The sequence below is a fragment of the Cyclopterus lumpus genome, chromosome 12, assembly GCF_009769545.1.
Source record: "Cyclopterus lumpus isolate fCycLum1 chromosome 12, fCycLum1.pri, whole genome shotgun sequence".
NCBI classification, from domain to species: domain Eukaryota; kingdom Metazoa; phylum Chordata; class Actinopteri; order Perciformes; family Cyclopteridae; genus Cyclopterus; species Cyclopterus lumpus.
This window is the reverse complement of record NC_046977.1, coordinates 12,851,699-12,871,988: the sequence shown is the minus strand read 5'-3', so window position 1 is coordinate 12,871,988 and position 20,290 is coordinate 12,851,699.

Below are 20,290 nucleotides of genomic sequence, written 5' to 3'. Positions count from 1 at the left end.
ACCTATGGGCAATTTAGAGATCAATTAACCTGCAGCATGTCTTTGGACTGTGGGAGGAAGCCGGAGAGCCCGGAGAGAACCCACGCTGCCACGGGGAGAACATGCAAACTCCACACAGAAGGACCGCTCCGACCGGGAATTGAACCCGCGGCCCTCTTGCTGTGAGGCGACAGTGCTAGCCACTACACCACCGTGCAGCCCCTGACTCTATAATTAGAAATAACACAAATATAAAAAAAAACAAGAGGGCATTTGCAATATCTGCGACCACATACTTGCATCCATCAACAAGTGCATGTATTCACACACACAACCTCACAAACACTTGACCTCAATGGCAAAATATAAAGAGGAACTCTCTCTGACGCCAATGATGCCTCCAAATTGGTTAATTTTCTTCATCAGTCTAAGCTGTGACGACCCTCCCACTCTGCTGGCTGTGTTCCTGCTCTACGTTGGCTTCCTGGTGGGTGGAGCTAGGACATTCTCCTGCTGATTGATTGGAGCCTCCAAGAAGGCATTAAAGTCAGCACTCCTGGGAGTGTCTCTCTCTCTCTCTCTCTCTCTCTCTCGCTCCCGACAAGGCCTGCTGTACCAGTCTCATTCTGGGTTTATTAATGGAAGTTGTGGAGCTTCGATTAAACTATTCTTGGATCAAAGATCTGTGTGTGACCTCCCTTTTTCAGCCTTGAGCCAGGTGGTAACAAAGCACTTTCATAAGTAAAGGGAGCCAAATTAACCCACATTAAGGAAAGAGGAACTCTTTACTGAGTGCAATGATGTGTCAACCCCCCAGTAAGAATACATGTTTGTAGTTGCAGTGGAATTACACTTTCTGGGTTTAACTTATAATGCCAATGGGGCCCAAAAATGACAATTGAAATATCTCATTAGTTCCTAAACGTGCGTGCAGTAATAGTCAAATCCAAAGTTTTTGTGGCGCAGTTCATGTGAATGAGCCAGAGACTGAGCAGCTAGGAGGCGGGGTTAAAGGTTACACTAGTTCACATGCTATATTTTTATATCGATACAGTAATAAATGTATCACTCGACAATCGAGCCCAGTTCTCTTCATACATCTGTAGATCAAACTCACAAGAGTTTGCGACAAACAGTACATGAGTTTGGCCATACGTGAATCTGTTTCTTCCCAAGTTAATGTACGTACCTTTTGGATGAAGGCCACCCTCACGATCACACCCTATTTTGGCTAATTGGAGTTAACACACTTGACCTCCATTCCAAATTTCAGCCTACTAGGGTGAACACTGTGCCTGGAGAGACATCATTGTTGACCAAGCAACCAATCAGCTGATATATTGAGCTATATAGCTGCTGGTCACACAACATAATCTAAGGTGATAAACCTCCAAATGTATAATTCTACCAACATCAGATGTCCATTAATGCACCAAGGTTCTCTTTGTAACCTTCCTTTGAGGCATTAAGGAAACAGACATTTCCTTCTTACCTGCCAACATATGAAACATGTGTTCCATATAAAGATGAGAATGTGTGTGTGATTTAAATTATTTGAAGATGATTATTATTATTATTTTCCTTGTAGAAAGTGTGGTAGTGCCCTTTTATTTATTGTGCAACAACCTGACAATATAGAGCTAAAATCATGACCAGATGTTTTTTTTCTGTTGCTTGGTTAACATATGATACAAGCCAACATGTTTTTAATTAATTAATAACTGCTGCCTAAAAGGTGTAAGTCAAAGGAAAATATCGTCACACAATATTACGATATTCAAGTCTGTAGCAGTTTTGTATCAAAGCACAAAAAAAGAGCAGAGAACGTGCACAAAGTACCAACTTTCATAACAAATCCATTACTCTCAAGCTTCATATATTAAATCTTGAACATAAAACAAAATAAAAGCTTCCAATTGTGCTTGCAGAGCTTATTGTGTTTGCATATTTGTCAGAGGAACAGTAGGCAGACAGGATAAGGAGCTTATGCTAACAGCCAGGTAGAAACTGCTCACTCTAACACTGGGCTGCTGTGATGGTTTGCCATTAGGCATCTCACAAGTACTGCTGGCACTTACAGGCTCTCGTCTGGTTTTATTTTTAATAAAAAACTGCAGAAATATTCACAATATTGGCTAGGCAAGTTTATTTATTTTTATTTTATTATTTTATTAAAGACACACGAATAAGACAGGTTTTACTTGCAAGGATACAAGTTATAGTGTAGTTGAAGAAATGAATAATTAATGAAAGGCAGTAGCAAACAGAAATGTCTTCAGCCTTGATTTAAAAGAAGAAAAAAAAGTTGCAGCGGCCCTGCTGTTTTTGATCCATGATTTGATCCATTAAAACTGAATGATGCTTCTCCATGTTTAGTTAGGACTCTTGGGAAATAAAGCGTGATTTTCCCATGTACCACAGCTGGCAGATGGACATTTCCCTCCCATCAATTTATTCTCCGTCAGATGCTGGAGCCGATCCCAGCAGTGCTTTGTGTGAAATGCAGATGGACAGGTCACTAATTTATGAAACGTTTAATGCATAGTAGAACCCAATGCAATATGTGGACATTTTTTAATTTTAATGCATACAAAAGAAAATAAATACTCAATTAAAGCTGCGAGCAGCGATGAATGGGTCCTCGCTTATTTGCGCCAGTCGGAGGTTTTATCGTTTGTCACATAACGCTGATTTTCTTTCGCCAATAGGTGATGCTTTGACTGAGTGAAAATAGGCTTGTTGATATCCTCAGACCGTGACTTTTATCAAACATGACAAGTTTGGGGCAGATTCGAGGACGTCCAGTGAAGTTCCAAGAGCCTGTTTAATTTGACACATGTATAAAGTTGCATGAGTTTTTGAGCATCCCAAGCTACTAAACATCATAGTATAACATGTGTCATTTCCCTTTGCCAGTAGGTGGCGCAATAAAAATGTGAACATATACATGCATCATGTGTGTTTCTACGTGAAGTGTAGACTAACTCCTGTAAATGTTGGGTAAATCCGTAGACGTTTGTCACGTAACGCTGATTTGCTTAGTAGGTAGCGCTTTGACTGAGTAAAAATAGGATATCCTCAGGCCGTGACTCAAGCATGACAAGTTTGGGCCAGATTCGAGGAAGTCCAGTGGAGCCAGTAGGTGGCACTGTGACAATGTGAACATATACATGCATCATGGGTCTCTACGTGAAGTGTAGACCACGTCATGTAAATTAAATGTTAAAAGTGATGCAATAAACTAGCATTGGCTGGGATTCAAACCTGGGGCATTATGGTTACAAAGCAAATACCTATCACAGTGAGCTATAGACTCAGTTGTCTAAACAGTTTTTTTATTACACTAGTTTTAATACTTTAAAGTAGTCATTTTCTTTTCACAGTAGGTGTTTCTATGACAACTTTGAACGTTTCTTCATGTAAATGTGCTCAGGCCTGGACCAGCTTCATGCATGATTATTTTTGGCAGGATTGGATGATGTACATTTGAGTTACAGCAACATTCTATAACATAACGAACTGCGCAAAGTAGGTGTTTGTTGGGGTTCACGCCACGTTTTCCGTGAAAACTCACCATTTTCATTTTTATAACTATTCATCTTCAAGTTCTTTAGATCATCCTTGAACAAAATTGAAGTTGATCGAATACATTTTGTGGCAGGAGTGTGTAAAAGTACGAATGCTCAAAATGGCCAAAAATGACAAACGCCCAAATTGCACGGATTACTGTATCACCCCCTAGTGTTTAAATCACACAAGATTGTGTGTGCATGTTACAGGATGCTATGTGCACATATGCTGAACATTTGGAGTGATTGGGCCAAATAGTTATGAACATTGAAAAAAAGACACACCCCTAAGAGGTTCATTGGTCCATATCTCCTAAACACATTGAGATATCAAAAAGCTTTTGCGATAAGTTTAGGTAATATAGCTCCATGATCGACAGAAAGTTTGCCCATTTCGTTTCCCAGTATGGGTTTGTTTTGGTTTTGTTTGTACCAGATAGAGACACAGAGTTGTTGGCAAAAGGGCCTTTCTCTTCAAAAACAAGTTTCTTTTGAAAGGTACCATTCTTTGGAAATACCTAAGTATCTTTCGAAAGAATAGTTCAATTTCACCACCAGCACAATACAGCTTTGTGAATTCATCCCACTGGCCTGAGAACACAGTGAGCATGGTGCATGGTAAATAATTCCTCAAATTATCTTCATGTGCTGGGCCCAGTATTGACACACACATTAACTCTCTGGAGGCTTTTTGTCCAGCTCTGGTTGCTGGCAACCACATCTTATCCTTTTTCTGCCAATCAATCTCAATCTCAATCTCAATCTACCCACTTCTCTGTTTTGTATTTCCTCCAGTGGCGGTGAAGTTCCCAGAGGCAGACTGCTGGAGATGAGGACTTATTGTGCAGTAATGGCCCATTACAAGTCATTTCTCTCACACACACACACACGCACACACACACACACACACACACTCACACTCACACTCACACTCACACTCACACTCACACTCACACTCACACTCACACTCAGACTCAGACTCAGACTCAGACTCACACACACTCACACTCACACTCACACTCACACTCACACTCTCTCACACTCTCTCCTCTGTCTGTCTGTCTGTCTGTCTGTCTTCCTGTCTTCCCTTTCAAAATAAAAGCCCCAAGAGTCACACACAGGTATTCTCATTCGTCTGTCTGTCTGTCTGTCTTCCCTTTCAAAATAAAAGCCCCAAGAGTCACACACAGGTACTCTCATTCCTCTGTCTGTCTGTCTTCCCTTTCAAAATAAAAGCCACAAGAGTCACACACAGGTATTCTCATTCGTCTGTCTGTCTGTCTGTCTTTCTGTCTTCCCTTTCAAAATAAAAGCCCCAAGAGTCACACACAGGTACTCTCATTCCTCTGTCTGTCTGTCTGTCTGTCTTTCTGTCTTCCCTTTCAAAATAAAAGCCCCAAGAGTCACACACAGGTATTCTCATTCCTCTGTCTGTCTGTCTGTCTTCCCTTTCAAAATAAAAGCCCCAAGAGTCACACACAGGTATTCTCATTCGTCTGTCTGTCTGTCTTCCCTTTCAAAATAAAAGCCCCAAGAGTCACACACAGGTATTCTCATTCGTCTGTCTGTCTGTCTGTCTCTCTCTCTCTCTTTTCCCCCTCCCCTCTTTTTTTCTTTCTTTCTCTCCCTCTCTGTCCTCCCTCTCTCCCTGTCTGTCTCTCTTTCCCTCCCTCCCTCCCCCCCTCTCTCTCTTCCCCTCTTTCTTTCTTTCTCTCCCTCTCTGTCCTCCCGCTTTAAATTTTTAGCAATTTTCAGCCATTTTCAGCTTTCTTCAGCTATTGTTTTATATATTTCAGCTTCATTCTTCAGATTTTAGCATTCCAATGCATTTTCAGCAGGAAATGCTCTTTCTAGTTCTATTAACAAAAGGTCAGATTAACAGTATTCTAAGCATTTAGAGTTTGAATTCTACTTCAACTTAGTTTTACTATATGTGATACTTACCTTTTGAATTGAACAGTTTGTATAATTGTTTGTATGGAATGATAAGTGCACACACACACACACACACACACACACACACACACACAGCTAGTCTTGTCACTCCGTCACTCTGTGAATGACGCCACTTCATCAACAGAAAATGGCCAATTCTAGAGTGAGACACTGACAAGAACATTTGTAAAATGCACACGCGAGCGCACACAGTAAATAGAATACTGACCTGCTGAATAACTGCAGCACAACAAGGTCAACTTTTGTGGTTTTGGAGGGAAATAAGTAGATGGATTGGGACATTCATGTCTCACCCTGGACGATAGCATTTTAGCAGCATAGTTTCAAATTTAAGCAAACTATCCTTGAGATTCTTCCTAAAAGTAGCTGGAATAAAACCCTTCCTAACTCTTCTGGAGGGAAGTCAATATTGACATATACTGGGGTTTATGTCTTTATTGAGTACTGTAATAATGGCATACAATTTAAACGCTAATCTAATTTAGATTATTATAAAATGGGGAAACAAACAACAACCCCCTCACATTATTATTTTTCTTTATCAATTATTAATGTGTTCGCCACAGTAAAAATGGGAAATGCAATGCTTTGCATTCCTCATTCCTCTATCGGTCTTAATTCTTCTCCTCATCCCTTTTACCACCTCAGCTTCAATCTAAGATTCATCTGCTGTTCGCCAAGTGTCTGCATTTAAATCACATCTCCAATGATTATTCTATGAATGATAAAAGGGATTCAGCATTTTCAGACGAAACCTTTTAGGAGTACATTACAGGAATTTTGACCTAAAGGTTCTATGCTCTGACTTCAGGGACTATGCTCTGACCCGAGGATTCTATGCTCTGACCTCAGGGACTATGCTCTGACCCAAGGATTCTATGCTCTGACCTCAGGGTACTATGCTCTGATCTTAGGGTTCTATGCTCTGATCTCAGGGTTCTATGCTCTGATCTTAGGGTTCTATGCTCTGATCTCAAGGTTGTATGCTTTGATTTCAGGGTTCAATGCGCTGAGCTCAAGGTTCTATGCTCGGATCTCAGGGTTCTATCTTCTGACCTCAGGGTTCTATGCTCTGATCTCAAGGTTGTATGCTCTGATTTCACTGCCAAACAATGCAGGCTGACCTGTATGCTTGATATGTGGCGAGAAATTAGAAAACAATAAAACATGTAATGTTCCAGAACAAGCACACAGCATTTGCTGAAAAGTATCAAGCTGCAGATGAGCGAAGAAGAGCGATTTCTCAACTGCTGCAGCAAACTGAGCAAAGTAAATCTACGTTCATGAAGTCTCCAAACTCAACTACTGCTGCTGGTTCTGTGGCAGCTCGTGAGGCCGTGAGGAGTCCGTTAGTGAAAACGTATCTGTCCTCGAGAGCGTTTAATAACTCCTCCGTTTTCGGTGCTCTAGTCTAAAACTCCGGCGTAGTGAGGACGCTCAGTGTCAATGTAGCAAAATATATGAGTTTTAAATGGGAAACGTAGTAGTGTGGACATGGCCGAGTTATTTCAGAGTTATTGCATTTAAACCATCCTTAGCATTCTAGGAGCAGTGGGCTGCTGTGAAGCGCCCGGGGAGCAACTGGGGGTTCAATGTCTCGCTAAAGGACACTTTGACATGCCAACTGTGTGGAGGACAGGTAGCAAACAGGTTTCGAACCTGCTAACTTGTGGTTAGAGGACGACCACTCTACCCCAGAAGCCACACATATGGGGAGGGTTCAGTACCTGCATAGTTAGCTGATTAATTGACCTCAATATAGGCCAACACATGACAGTGTATTTTTTTTCTTCCTCCTCTTCATAAGGAGTTTGATATTGTTATAACCAGTAAAATAGCAATACACAAAACTAGTTCTATAATTTGATAAATACAAAAAAAATAGTTTACTAAATGTTGTATTGTATACAGTGTATGGGATTTCAAAGAGTGATACCAACAAGATGAAACGCACACTAACAGAGAAAAAATGTCCTCAGAACACAAACACCAGGTGACAGAATTAGACATTGTGTTCACTTTGGCGCGATAAAAGGAGCAGTTACCACATCAGACTATACTAGTTTGATTTAATTATTAGTAACCAACCTCCAGTTCACATAACATTTCTAACTTTCCCACAAAGAAATCGTATATTTAACCCTATTTTAAAAGCATTTGGGCAATGTATTAGTTGGTGTGCCAGGCCACAAAGCTACTATAATCTTTAAAGAATCACTCCAATACCAGGTTTGAATCTTTATGTTCTAAAAAGGATTGTACTTTGAATAGTATTGTGAACATATATGTAAGACTTGACTGTTGTGTGTGTTATTCCTTGCATGTACAACAATAGATTATTGTTGTCAGGACATCAGTGTTGTCAAATGTGACGCAGCCTAGTTTTTCACAAACTTGGGGATCTCCCATTTGAGAATAAAAGCAAGACATTAAAACAAAGAAATGCCAACATTAGGCCATATCATTATTAGCCCCTGTGTCTGGATTCAGACTCAAAAGCACTTGTCTGCTATCACTAACAAAGACAGATACAGCCCATCTATAATTACATGTGTTTACTTATCCACAAGATAATGTCGCAGTGCTATTTCAGGGAAATAAAAGTCTCACTACGCGAGCAGCACAGCATGGAAAAGTTGAGTTCATATTTAATAGGTATAGATAAATCCCTTCTCTATATTCCTTTGATGCCTGTCATTAAATTCTGGACCGTCATTTTCATATCACTGAAGATAGCTGTGGGAGCTCCAGTGTACCGCAAATGCTTTTAACTGGCTCTTAGTGCAGGCACACTTTCAAAACGGGAAAGAAACAGAAACAAATGAAGAATAAAAGAACCACCATACTTTAAGTAGGGTTTAAAGTTAGCAGACTCACTTTAGTTGTCACACTCAGTGTCTCAAGAGTCTGAGGCTGGTTGCCTTCATGACAAAGGATACTGTCAACTGAAAACACAAAGTGCTGGCTTGCTCCTCATATTTATTCCATTCATAGGCACTGCTGTCACGGGGTCTGCACACCTGCCCCTCAATCTCACTTATCAGCCCCTCCCTAAATACATTTGCCCTCTATCTTCACTGTTTTTGTGAAATTGTAATCCTTTATGCTACATTTTGGTAGGTCTGCATTCATGTAGACTCAAATAAATACATAATTACACACAATTAATTAATTAAAACAATAAATACACACATATTGGCAGGATGACATTATTTGACAGTGCCTTTAGAAACTGCTAGATATTGCTGTTGAAATAGTTACTCTGGGATGATGCTTTGGTTAAAGTTTGGTTCACTTCAAAGCACAAACACAACTTGGTTAGGTGTATTAGCAATTGTGGTAAAGCTTAATAAAACTTAACTTGTGGCTTCAAAAAAAAGTGTCACCTTGTACCGGTAAGGGCAAAGAAGCAGCCCTTGTCCTGTGTTAAAATCTGACATTTTGTTTGTGTGTTTTGATAATGATTTTGATCTACTATCCACTTTAGACATTGCATCTTTTTTTCGGGGTGGGATGGGGGGCAGTTTCTTTCAACAAAAGGCAAACGGGATCAGGCCTTCAGAGTTTAGGGCCAACATTAGACCGAGGTCACTGAGGTTGAGCAACACCCCAACAACACATCTCTGCAAGGACCCCCTCACAGTATTGGAACACTGTTGGACTTTGAACCAATAATTAGAACATCATTTTACAATTTTAAAAATAGTTTACAAAAAGACAGACAAAGATAAAGTGGACCACTATGAGTGTTATTGCATGTGACAATGCTTGCCACTACTGTATATTAATAATGTTCATCAAGGAAAACACATTAGTGGGCTGCCTTAGAGAGGAAGATGGACTAATTAGGAGTTTGAAAATGCTACTAAGACATTGTCATTGCCCCACTTAATTTGTGTCATCAAGAGGGGACACATTCCCACAACATGTATAAACTAAGATGTCCGTGTCATTATTTAAACATTGTAGTGTCTTAATGAAAACTTTCTGGAGCTTTTGAGACAATTTGTTATAGAATATATTTTGAATCGTTATGTGTAATGTTCCTGTTTATAGGAACCGTTGTATCAATTGTTTGCAGTCTCTCTTCACACTCCCAGCTTACACACTCAAGGTTCAACATGTTGTCTTTAAGAACAAGAAGAGACAGTGGGTGATCAACTGAGATTTAGAGGTTAGGAAAGCAAAAAATACAAACAATGTTGAGAGAAAAAAAATAACATAACATAAATTAAACCGATTGGCGTTGGAAATGGGCCAGAGGCGATTGGGTATCGGTGAACTGGAGTTTAGATGGTTTTAATTAATGTTATTGACCTTTAACATGTAAGCGTCTAATCTCCCCAAATAAAATGTGAGGGGAAAAAGAGCAAGAGAGAGGTACAGGCTGTACATGCTAAAACAATTCCTAGAAAACAGGGCTGCACACAGAGATAACCAATATGCATATACTGTATGTGTTCGAAGAACAGAAAACACCAATTACACAATCTCTGCAGTTCAGAAATGTGCACCTCAACACATTCTGAAGGTGCAATCCTGTGTAGCTCCTGTTAAAAAGAGAGCTGCCAGCCAGAATGAGTCCTGCAATTGTTTTCCAACAATCTCACTGCAATAGCTCACAGTTAAGTATTACGCCAGGACACAACTTGTTGAATCCTGGTGTGGATTGGCTGGACTTCTGTGGGAAAGTAAATGACTATGGCATCCTGCTTTCTTTTCATTGCAATGCTTTTGGCAGCGCTACATCTGATGCACACGAACTCTAGCTTGCTTAGTCAACAGTGCCGGCTGAAGTTGGTTGTTGATTGAGAAGCCAGTGATTTCTTGGCACACAGCGGGACAGTTTTTTTTTTGCCAGCATCATCTGAGAGAATGCATAAAACAAAAAGGTTAATTGCTTCATTCCAGTCAAATATTTATTTCCCCGATTGAACACTTGCAAAGGAATAATGCACCCAACCCCAGAGCTTTGCCAAGGAACACGACGAGGGCATCAGTTCTTAATACGGAAGGTCTAGATCTCAACTTGATAGCGCAAGTTTTGGATAAAGTGGAACAGGATTTACACAGCATGAATGCAGTACAGAGATTTCCTGGGGGGAACGGTGTGATGCTATCACACCAACATGAACCAAGGATTTCTGGCACAATTGTGTTGAATCCGTGCCACACAGTGCTGCTTCACAGCTGTGGAGGCGACATACTGTATATAAATATACATGTACTTGAAGTCATGGCACTCAAGTTGACTTTTTTCAACCTCCTTTCCCTTACAGATCATACCTGTTCTTTCATTGTTTTTGCTCCATTGCTCGTCGTTTTCACATAAAAGCAAAGGCTTGTTTTTCCATCTTATCTCACAGCTAATATGGAGCAGTGTTATGTATTTTTCAGGTCTGTCTGTTTCATTTTCTCAGCTTCAGCACTCAGATCCTCAGATGTTGCTCATACATGTATTGTCATTATCATTCAGTCAAGCCAGCAGTACTCTCTTAGATGTATGATGCTTGCTTACTCAATGCTACAATCATCAGTTTCAGCTTCCGTTATGGTGGCTAAGCAACAACTAGATTTAGTTATTAGAAGACTTTTGCATTATAGGTCAATGATGTCTGGCCATCAGTATAACAACAATGTCATCTTAGTTAGAAATAAAAAAAATAGGCTCACTTTCATGGGTTACGGGGACAACTGACAAGCATGGATTCATCGTTAATGTTATATAGTAAAACATGTGATTTACTATTATGACAAGTCAAAAACGTCTCCTGTGAAGTAAAAAAAAAAAGGCCTGATTGGCACACAGTTGCTGGTAACTTTGACAAACAAAAGGGTACAGACTGCAAGTTGATGCATGACTTATTGTTGCTGCCAGGTTATGTCTTGTTTGATGACGCCCGGAGGCTGCTGCTTTCCTCATAAAAGCCGCTCACCATTCATACATCATAAAGACTATCTCCATATTCCTTGATCTGTTCTTCTTCTCCACTGGATATCTGTGTTTATGAAAGTCTTCTATTTAAACATTCCAATTAAAGGCCCTGCACACCCACATAGGAGTTATCAGTTCTTTTCTAAATAATTTGATTCTGCTCAGGTTGAAGTTGGGTGAAGCTTTGTTGAGAACGGACCCTTTTTCATAGCAGACATTTTCTTTTCAAAGCACAAGTGGAACTGCTAATGTTAAAGTCCAGGATAAGTAAAACTGTTCCGTAAACATATTATAGATGCACAGATAATGGTTGAAGACGTGTGAAAACACTGAACTACATTGCGCTGCATTGTGTAGGAAAGATTGTGACACTGTTTTTCAGGATTTTTTCGGGGTCGGTCTGAAATCATTGCTCGTTATTAATACAATTTATAAAAAAGCGTTGTCACCTTATTTTGATGACTGAAAAATGATAACATGAAGGAGAGGTGGATTCATTTCGTGAAGAGCCACCTTAATGGAGAGTTAAGGATTGGGGCGGAACCGACTTCCTCCCCAGCGTTCATCCTCCCATCCCAGTGACATTTAGAGCCGTTGTCAGCAGTACTTGCCAACCAATGGGTGTAAAGGGCCTTAAGTGCTTGTGTTATAATTATAGTAGGTTGTCCACAGTAATTGCTGTGTAGAGGATGCAACCCCCTAACATCATTTTACCAAGGAAACACCTTGTTACAGTTAGCAACAATGGATGAACAATTTACTAAAGCTATTGTTAACTTCACAGCAGACGTAAGATTATAAGAATGTATGCGGTGATATTCTAAATATCGATGATTTGGGGTTAATTATATGAAACCTAAAATTATACTGGCGGCGCTCTGGAACCTGGAAAGCTTCAGAGAGCCAGGGAAGAGAGTGGGTGGGCGGGCAGGTATACAATATGTGCGAAGCACCGGAACAAAAGCACTGTCACATCACCGACAGACTGTTCGGTATATTATAGCATCCAAAACCCAAGATTCCCTCTTAGTGCTTTCTGTGACATGATAATTACATTTAAATTAGGGAGCCTTCGGTGGACACAATCCCAGCATTTCAGAGCAGAGAATACGACTTCTTTATTTATTATTTGTAAATCTAATCTTAGGTTTGTGAATGATTTTCGAGAAATTATGTTTTTTTCCTGAAAGGCGTGGCAGTGCCTTACAATACAAAATGAGTCCCTCTCTGCAGGAAAAGCACAGGTGTTAGTGATATGGATATGAAATGTCATACTGGGTCTACTACGAAACTACTTGGCTTGCCCTCACAGACGCAACAAATTCAATCAAGCACATCCTCACAGTCCTGAGAGAATGTCTAATCGGGCCGATAAGTGAAAACACCTGCGTGGGTGGTAGGGCCTTACGTCTGTAATAGTGATATGAGGATATGGATCATTAACAAAACACACGTTAAATCCTTTTCTCTTGACAGAATGTTATTCTATTAACAAAAGGTCAGATTAACAGTATTCTAAGCATTTAGAGTTTGAATTCTACTTCAATTTAGTTTTACTATATGTGATACTTACCTTTTGAATTGAACAGTTTGTATAATTGTTTGTATGGAATGATAAGTGCACACACACACACACACACACACACACACACACACACACACACACACACACACACACACACACACACACACACACACACACACACATATTGAGTAGACAGCATGTCAGAGTCAGAGGACAAATCGGCAGAGAACAGCTGCTGGTTTTATGGGCTTTTTAGTCCCCTTTAGAAATAACATTTGGGATTAGCACGATGGCTGAGCAAAGTGCACAGATTTTTGTGTAAATGGCTTTTTTGTGTGTATGAGCCAGACGGCATATATGTGCTGCTCTTTAATAAAGTTTTTTGATAGATGCCGCTGTCATCTGGCTGATGCTAGGACTGCAACTTTTCTGCTTGTAATTTGTATCGTCTCGCTCGCCCTCATGCATTGGCTGCAGCAAGGAAGAGTCATTGTGTTATGGTGGTCAGTATTTCTGTTTGCGTACAAAAGATATTTAAAGTTCTGTTCTCCAGCTACTAAAATAGGGAGGTGCGTCTCTCAAATATTCATCAGTGAGAAAGGAATTAAGTCCTATATAAGCTTCTGACGGGGGCATCTGCCATGTACCCAGAGGGTAGGTACAACTGTCACCACGGATGAGAACGAGGAGAGCAGCATGTGAAGCACATGTTTTTATGTGTGTTGACACGGTGTAGCACTTCAGTAACGGAGACCACGGCTTCCACTGCCCTCTGGCATCATACCCCCGTTTTCACTTGTTACACTAGCAGCTGTTTGTTGCGCACAAAACATGGCTGGAGACATTTTCTCTTTCTGACCTCTCTCTGGCCCATCCATCAGATCTCAGACTTATTAGATGTCATACCCTGTGCTTAATCATCACTGCTAGTCTTGTTTTCGCTGTGTCATTTTGACAAATGAAAAACGGAAAAAGCCGAATTTACTTTATTCCAGGTGATTAATTCCGTTATTGCTGCTTATGCTTGTCTCAGCATTTACTGACTCCCTGCAGGCAGCAGTGATTACAGTATGTTCTCGGTTCATCACAGCACGACCAATACAAATGTGTAAATAAAGGTGTACAAAAAAAAACCAATATATTTCCAAAATGTAAAACTACAATTACGTTGATCAGCTTGTGTATCCTCTACTCCAACAGTTTTAAGCACGTTTATTTAATCAACATTTTGGGAAATATGATGTTTTGGGAGTTATGACTTATGAGAGTGTGCCTTAGAGAACCTCCTTCTGTTTGCATCTAAATACATCTTTTTCGACTATACCTTGAATAGGGAGGGTAGAGCCGTAGTAGCACTTAAATGTCCCTTACCGATAGCACTTTGTTGTTTAGCACTTTAGTAGCACTTAAATGGCACTTACAGATAGTATTCTGTAGTTTAACGTTATTGAAGAAATTGTACTTGCTTGATTCTTGTTGTTCTGAGTTTGGACTCATGGTTTAATGCACTTATTGTAAGTCGCTTTGGATAAAAGCGTCAGCTAAATGACATGTAATGACATGTAATGTAAATACTGACTTTGTATGCACTTCCAACGTCTGCATCATTGACTTAGCGTTGAGTCTGAGCACATGTCAACACAGCCAGCTAAAATAAGAAGAAAATTCAGTCGGACAACTCAATCATTCCACAATAACGCACAAGTATCTGTCTACCAGTCGTCATTTTACACAAGCTGGCATGCCATTTAACTGAAACATTACTGCTGTCATGAGAGCTGTGGAGCATTTCATCCACCCCCTCAGCTTCACCTGTTCATATATGCGTTCATGTGTTAAACCAATGTATGTAGTTCTGAATAAGAGATAAGCCTGTGCAAGGATCTACTAAATCAAACCCAACATGTCACCAGATCACCAATCAGCCTGCAGTGCAGAAGATACACTGGAAGGCTCAAGTAAGTGGACGGCCATGACAGGAACAGGTTTTCCTGTTTCGACGTAACAGAAAATGTGTGGTTCATGTAAATGGTTTTATCTCCTTACAGAGGAAGCACTTGGCAAACCCGCACAGCGATCTGACCACCATCCCTTTGGACACATTTGGGATGAATGAGAACCGACTGCCAGCAAAGGCATTATCACTCAACATTAGAGCAAAATCTCGTGAAAGCCTTTCAAGATACCAAGACTTACATAGCAGCAAACTAATGCCCATTGTTTTAGAAAGTGATGAAACAATCACTTGTTTTGTTGCGTTATGGATTTATCATGTTCCACTGTCTTGTCATATACGGTAACTGGATGATTGTCTCCCCCCATATGTCTGTCTTCCTTCTCCCTTTCCGCCATCTAACCTGTTCTCATTTCCAACTCGTCATATACGGACTGCCTGATGTCACAGAAACATGGTAAATGATCACATCCTCTTCACACTGCAATATATGAAGACATATGCAGGTGGAAATGATCAATTAAGACTGTTTAATGTGATATCATGTTTTAATTAAAGAAGGAAGGAGGTCGGAGGACAATGTTTGTGTGGCATGTAAAACCAAAAGTCATTGTTGACTTATTTTAAATAATGCAGGGATCTGAACCCAAAATATGATCTTGTCTTCCCTAAACCTGAATAGTTCACCTGAGTGGCAGCTGCACGCCTGGTCAGGACCCCTTTGAGGAACTTTTTTAATGAGCTGGGTCGCCCTTGGCATCACCTTAGGTAAAGATCACATTGTGGGTTAGAATAAGGAAGGTTTGTTTTATCATTTCTGTTCCATAAGTGACAAAGCGTCTGCATTTGACCGAACACTTTGACCGGGCTGCTCAAATGCAGAATAAAATGGATGAAATGATGGCTTTAATCAATAGTGCTCCTCCATCTCTTCAGCATTATGTGACTCTCCTACCTCTTCTTTCGCCCAGAGCAGATGCTACTTCTGTTGCCTCTGGGTCCAGACAGAGCCTGGGGCCCGGGCTCCACAGAAAACACCATTATACCCTCCCTCAGTTCTCCTCTCAACTTCCTTGTATCTTCCCTCCCTCCTCCTTCCCATTCTTTCCAATCCAGGTGGAAGACTGTGGAATCATATCCTCATTATTATCCTGTCTATATGATGCTTTGTAGCGACCAGCAGCAATCCACACAAGTGATAATTTCTGGCGGAAGTAAAGGAGAAAGAAGTGAGGCCGGAGGCTGAATGCTCGCAATGTATTTCACATCTGTGCCTGTCAGCTTTGCTCCAAAACAGAAGGGGAGGAATAATTTGCATGCCACTTTCACAAAGCTGGCAACAAACAAATTGCAGTGCATAACAAATTACAGGAGCCATTTGGTAACATTATTTCTATGACAAAGCATGTTAGTTCAGCAGACTGGGAGACCTGAAATGAGATTCAAAGAGGGACATTGGGTAAAACGAAATTACCTTGAAACACTAAGCTCCAATTTGCACTGTGGAAGAAAAAAAAATCTAATAAATAAGAGCAGGGACAGGGAAAGTAATATATGGCCACATGACTTTGGTAACGCTTAAACAGTTAGAAGGTCATGTTCATTTGTCTGTTCATTAAAGTAAAAGGCAGGTCTCCCAATCAATGCTCTGAACGGGTACCTCATTGCATCCTCATATATAATCAATTTGCCACAGAGCGTTACCGCTGAACTTCAACTCTGTTGCTTTTACACTCGGGTACTAAACAAGCTTTCACGCTCTTCACAGGGAGTTGAACCAAAGTGGTAAATTAATTCTTCAATCATATTTTCCCAAAAGCCGGAGCTGTGCAGAGACACCATATGCTGGCTGCTTTGTAAATATGATGTAATAGAGTGTGGGCGCGAGACAATAAATCATGTTTCATGAGGTTAAAAATATCTATTTTGAGTGTCACCTATGTATATAGGCATGGGAGGTGCAGTTAAGTTGGTTCTTCATAGTAACTTGATGGAGGGAGCGGGCGATTCAGACATTTACAAGTTTTCAAGGTTGTTTAAAAAAAAGAAGTATCATAATGCCCATAGAGACAAGCCAAACCACTCTGCTATCCTGTATGTGTGCTCATTATGTATTACAGATCACTGTTTGATCTGTAATACATAATGATACCATAATACCTCCTTCTGTTTCATGGATTGGAGTTCCATTCATACATTGTCATATTCATGTAATGTGTTTATGTAACTTTGTAAATGCTGTTTATTCTGTACACATGACATCTATTGCTTCTGTCCATCCGGGGAGAGGGATCCTCCTCTGTTGCTCTCCTGAAGGTTTCTTCCCTTTTTTCCCTGTGAAAGGTTATTTTTGGGGAGTTTTTCCTGATCCAACGTGAGGTCCTGGGACAGGGATGTCGTATTGTGATATTGGGCTATAGAAAATAAACTGAATTGAATTGAATTGCTTGCCTCAACTGTGTCTTCATGAGCACCATTTGAACTGTTTTGTATTATGCTGGAAATCTAAAGTCTCTCTTTTTGGTGGATGTCTGTCTCACTGTGCTGTGGGACTGTCAGATCAGTGCCATTACTCAAGCATTATTATATTTTCATATCCCCACTTATTGAATATGGACTGTGAAATATGATAAGTGTAAATGTATGAATAATCAAAATATATGGCTGCGCTGACTGAGAGAAATATGTCATCTGGTGAATAATAGTCCTGGACTTTCATCACATCTCTTTTTAAAACTTTCCCACACATCTGTAATTATTATTTTACTCTAAATGATTTACGCTATTGGCCTGTCTTAGTGATTCTTTATGGAGTTAAATAATTCAGTTCTTACTTGATGAACGAAATGTGCTGTTTTCGTTATTTCCGCTGATACCTCTGAACTGGCCTACACTACCCTGGTGTACAAACACGAGATTACACTCTTGGATGGTCTAAATGATCCGTCCTATATTCTCAAATGTGTTACTCTGTACAAATAGATTATGTTATGCAAAAGAAAATTCAAGAGAATAAAACTGAATGACTGAATTATCCTGCCAAACACCCGGGCCTCTGGTCCATTAAGCTGCCATTCCCTTAAACTCAAGAATTAAATCTTTGCTGCTCACTGACCACAGCTCAGTCACCTCTACCAAACGGTCTTTTTGATCATTACGGCGGTGAAATGGAATCAGAGAATCACAACGATGTGTTTCCCTGCTTCTCGGTCTCTTTTCATCTCTTGGTCTATTCATCTGTTGTCACTTTGTATTGTATTTGGTTTGCATGTATGCCTCTGTTTATTTCTCTGATACTGGAAGACCATGAAATAACCACATTTCCCTAGTATTAAAATGAGTTAAAAGTGCATTCATTATCTGTATTTGCTGTGCTGAGAGATCTTGAACCTGCGGCTCAGGCAGTGCAGTGCCAAGTTCTTCATGGTAGTATCTATACGTCCGGAGGCGCTGGTCAGGATAAAATGGGCTTTACTCAGCACCAATTTAATCCCGCTAAGAGCTGCTGTCTCACAGCATTTCAATTCTTCACGGAAAAGGCCACAGGACAAGTCGATATAGTCAAGGGAATGTTCTGCTGATTATTAAAATGTTTTTTTTACCTTTATATAGTTGTGATGATGTTGGCAAAATAAAAGTTTAGGCTGTTGTTTAAGCTGAGTGGGATCGTACAAGCTGGCTGAAACATAATGTGTCCAAGAAAGTGATGCAATAGCTAAACATATTTTTTAGAATTGGGTACTGTATATCATTTCTCATCACCAATTAGCCATTCTTTTGGAAAAGCAGCCCCCTACGGTCCAGCTTTTCAGCAAAGAATGGTTGGTGGCAGACCCAGCCTTGATGATTAGTCACCCTCTCCTGCCTTTCTGAATCCTTTCCCCCCTGTGTGCACCCCTCATCTGGAGGCACAACCTAAAGCCTCAATGGCAGCGATAAGAGGCTGATAAAAAGCTAAATATATATTTGGTGAGATTTAATCAATGCATTGATCAGTTCCTCATTATCAACACCTGAGATAAACAGCCGAAAGGAGCCAGCTCAAAGCATCTACTCCACACCAGCCGGTAAACACAATCCAGGTGGATTAGTGGGGTTTAATTAGATAGGCCATTCATATTTATAAATCAATTTCACACATTGTTTAACCTGAGATGGTAAAAAGGCTCTTTGTGAAATAATCATTGGAGCCCAGAAGGTTCATTGGAGCCCAGAAGGTTCATTAAACCTCCGACTAATCCCAGCAAATTCACTTGCCTCCCCAGAACTCTCCAACCCGAACTGTCTTACTCAGTAATAGTGGCACCTGGCGCCCCAAGACATTTGTCCTGGTTGCCTCCTGTCTTTCCCGGCCTGCCACTCTCAGAGGGGTTTATCTGATTGGGTTGATATGCAATTACTAGCCAGATGCTCTTTCGTGTGGGCCAAGCCCTGTTTTCCTCTGATCTGAATCTACAGTCTATGGGACTGTAAGGAGGAGGAATATGTGTCAGTGCTGCCACAAGCCCCCTGTCTTATCAGCTGTGACCCCCTTGTAAAATAATATGCTTAATATCCTCCCTCCTAGTTTGATGTATCATTCATAAAATATAATTGTAGTATGAAGAAATGATTGGGTGGTTAACATGTAGCGGGAGTGGCCCCAAAAGTGAAATATTGACATTGGAAACAACACTTAACACAATATTGCTTCAAGGTCCATGTAGTAGCCATTTTACTTTGACAGTTTTCCGTATGTTCGGAGTTTTCCAGCCGTCATGAAATTGCTGATAGACCATTTCAATTTCGGAGCACTTTATGGACTTCTGGTCCATTTGGTCTTAATTTTATCTTGAGGTGAGATTGATTTGGCGACGTCTATTCTCCCCCTGACTCATCAGCCAAGTCTCACTACCAGGGCGACAAATAGCAACGCTAAGGCAGAGGCCATCGCCGTTTCACCACGTTAACCATGTGCAAACATTCAGTGTCAACATACTACGCAAAAGGCTGCTTCTAAAGTCATTATAGTTATGATGAGGATTTCTGGCCTAAGCCGCAAAATACTATGCATATGGATGGGTTCAAGTTGGACTGTTGTTAAAGCAGGTTATTCTGATCGAAAAATGTATGAATGACAAGCTTTGTATACAAAGTTGTCAGGAAGGTGACAATGGAACGTCATTCTAGTTGTATATGTTTATACAATACATGAAATATTAATGCCAAACATTTTTGGCAGGACTATAAATCCTTTACCCTCTCGTCACCAGTGAAATCTGACATGCCGTATAATGCATGACAAGGCATTGGCAAACATAATGCGGAGGGTTTGCGTTTTTCAGTAATGCTGCCATGTGTGGCGGGATGCAAAAGGTTACAGATTTCACTTC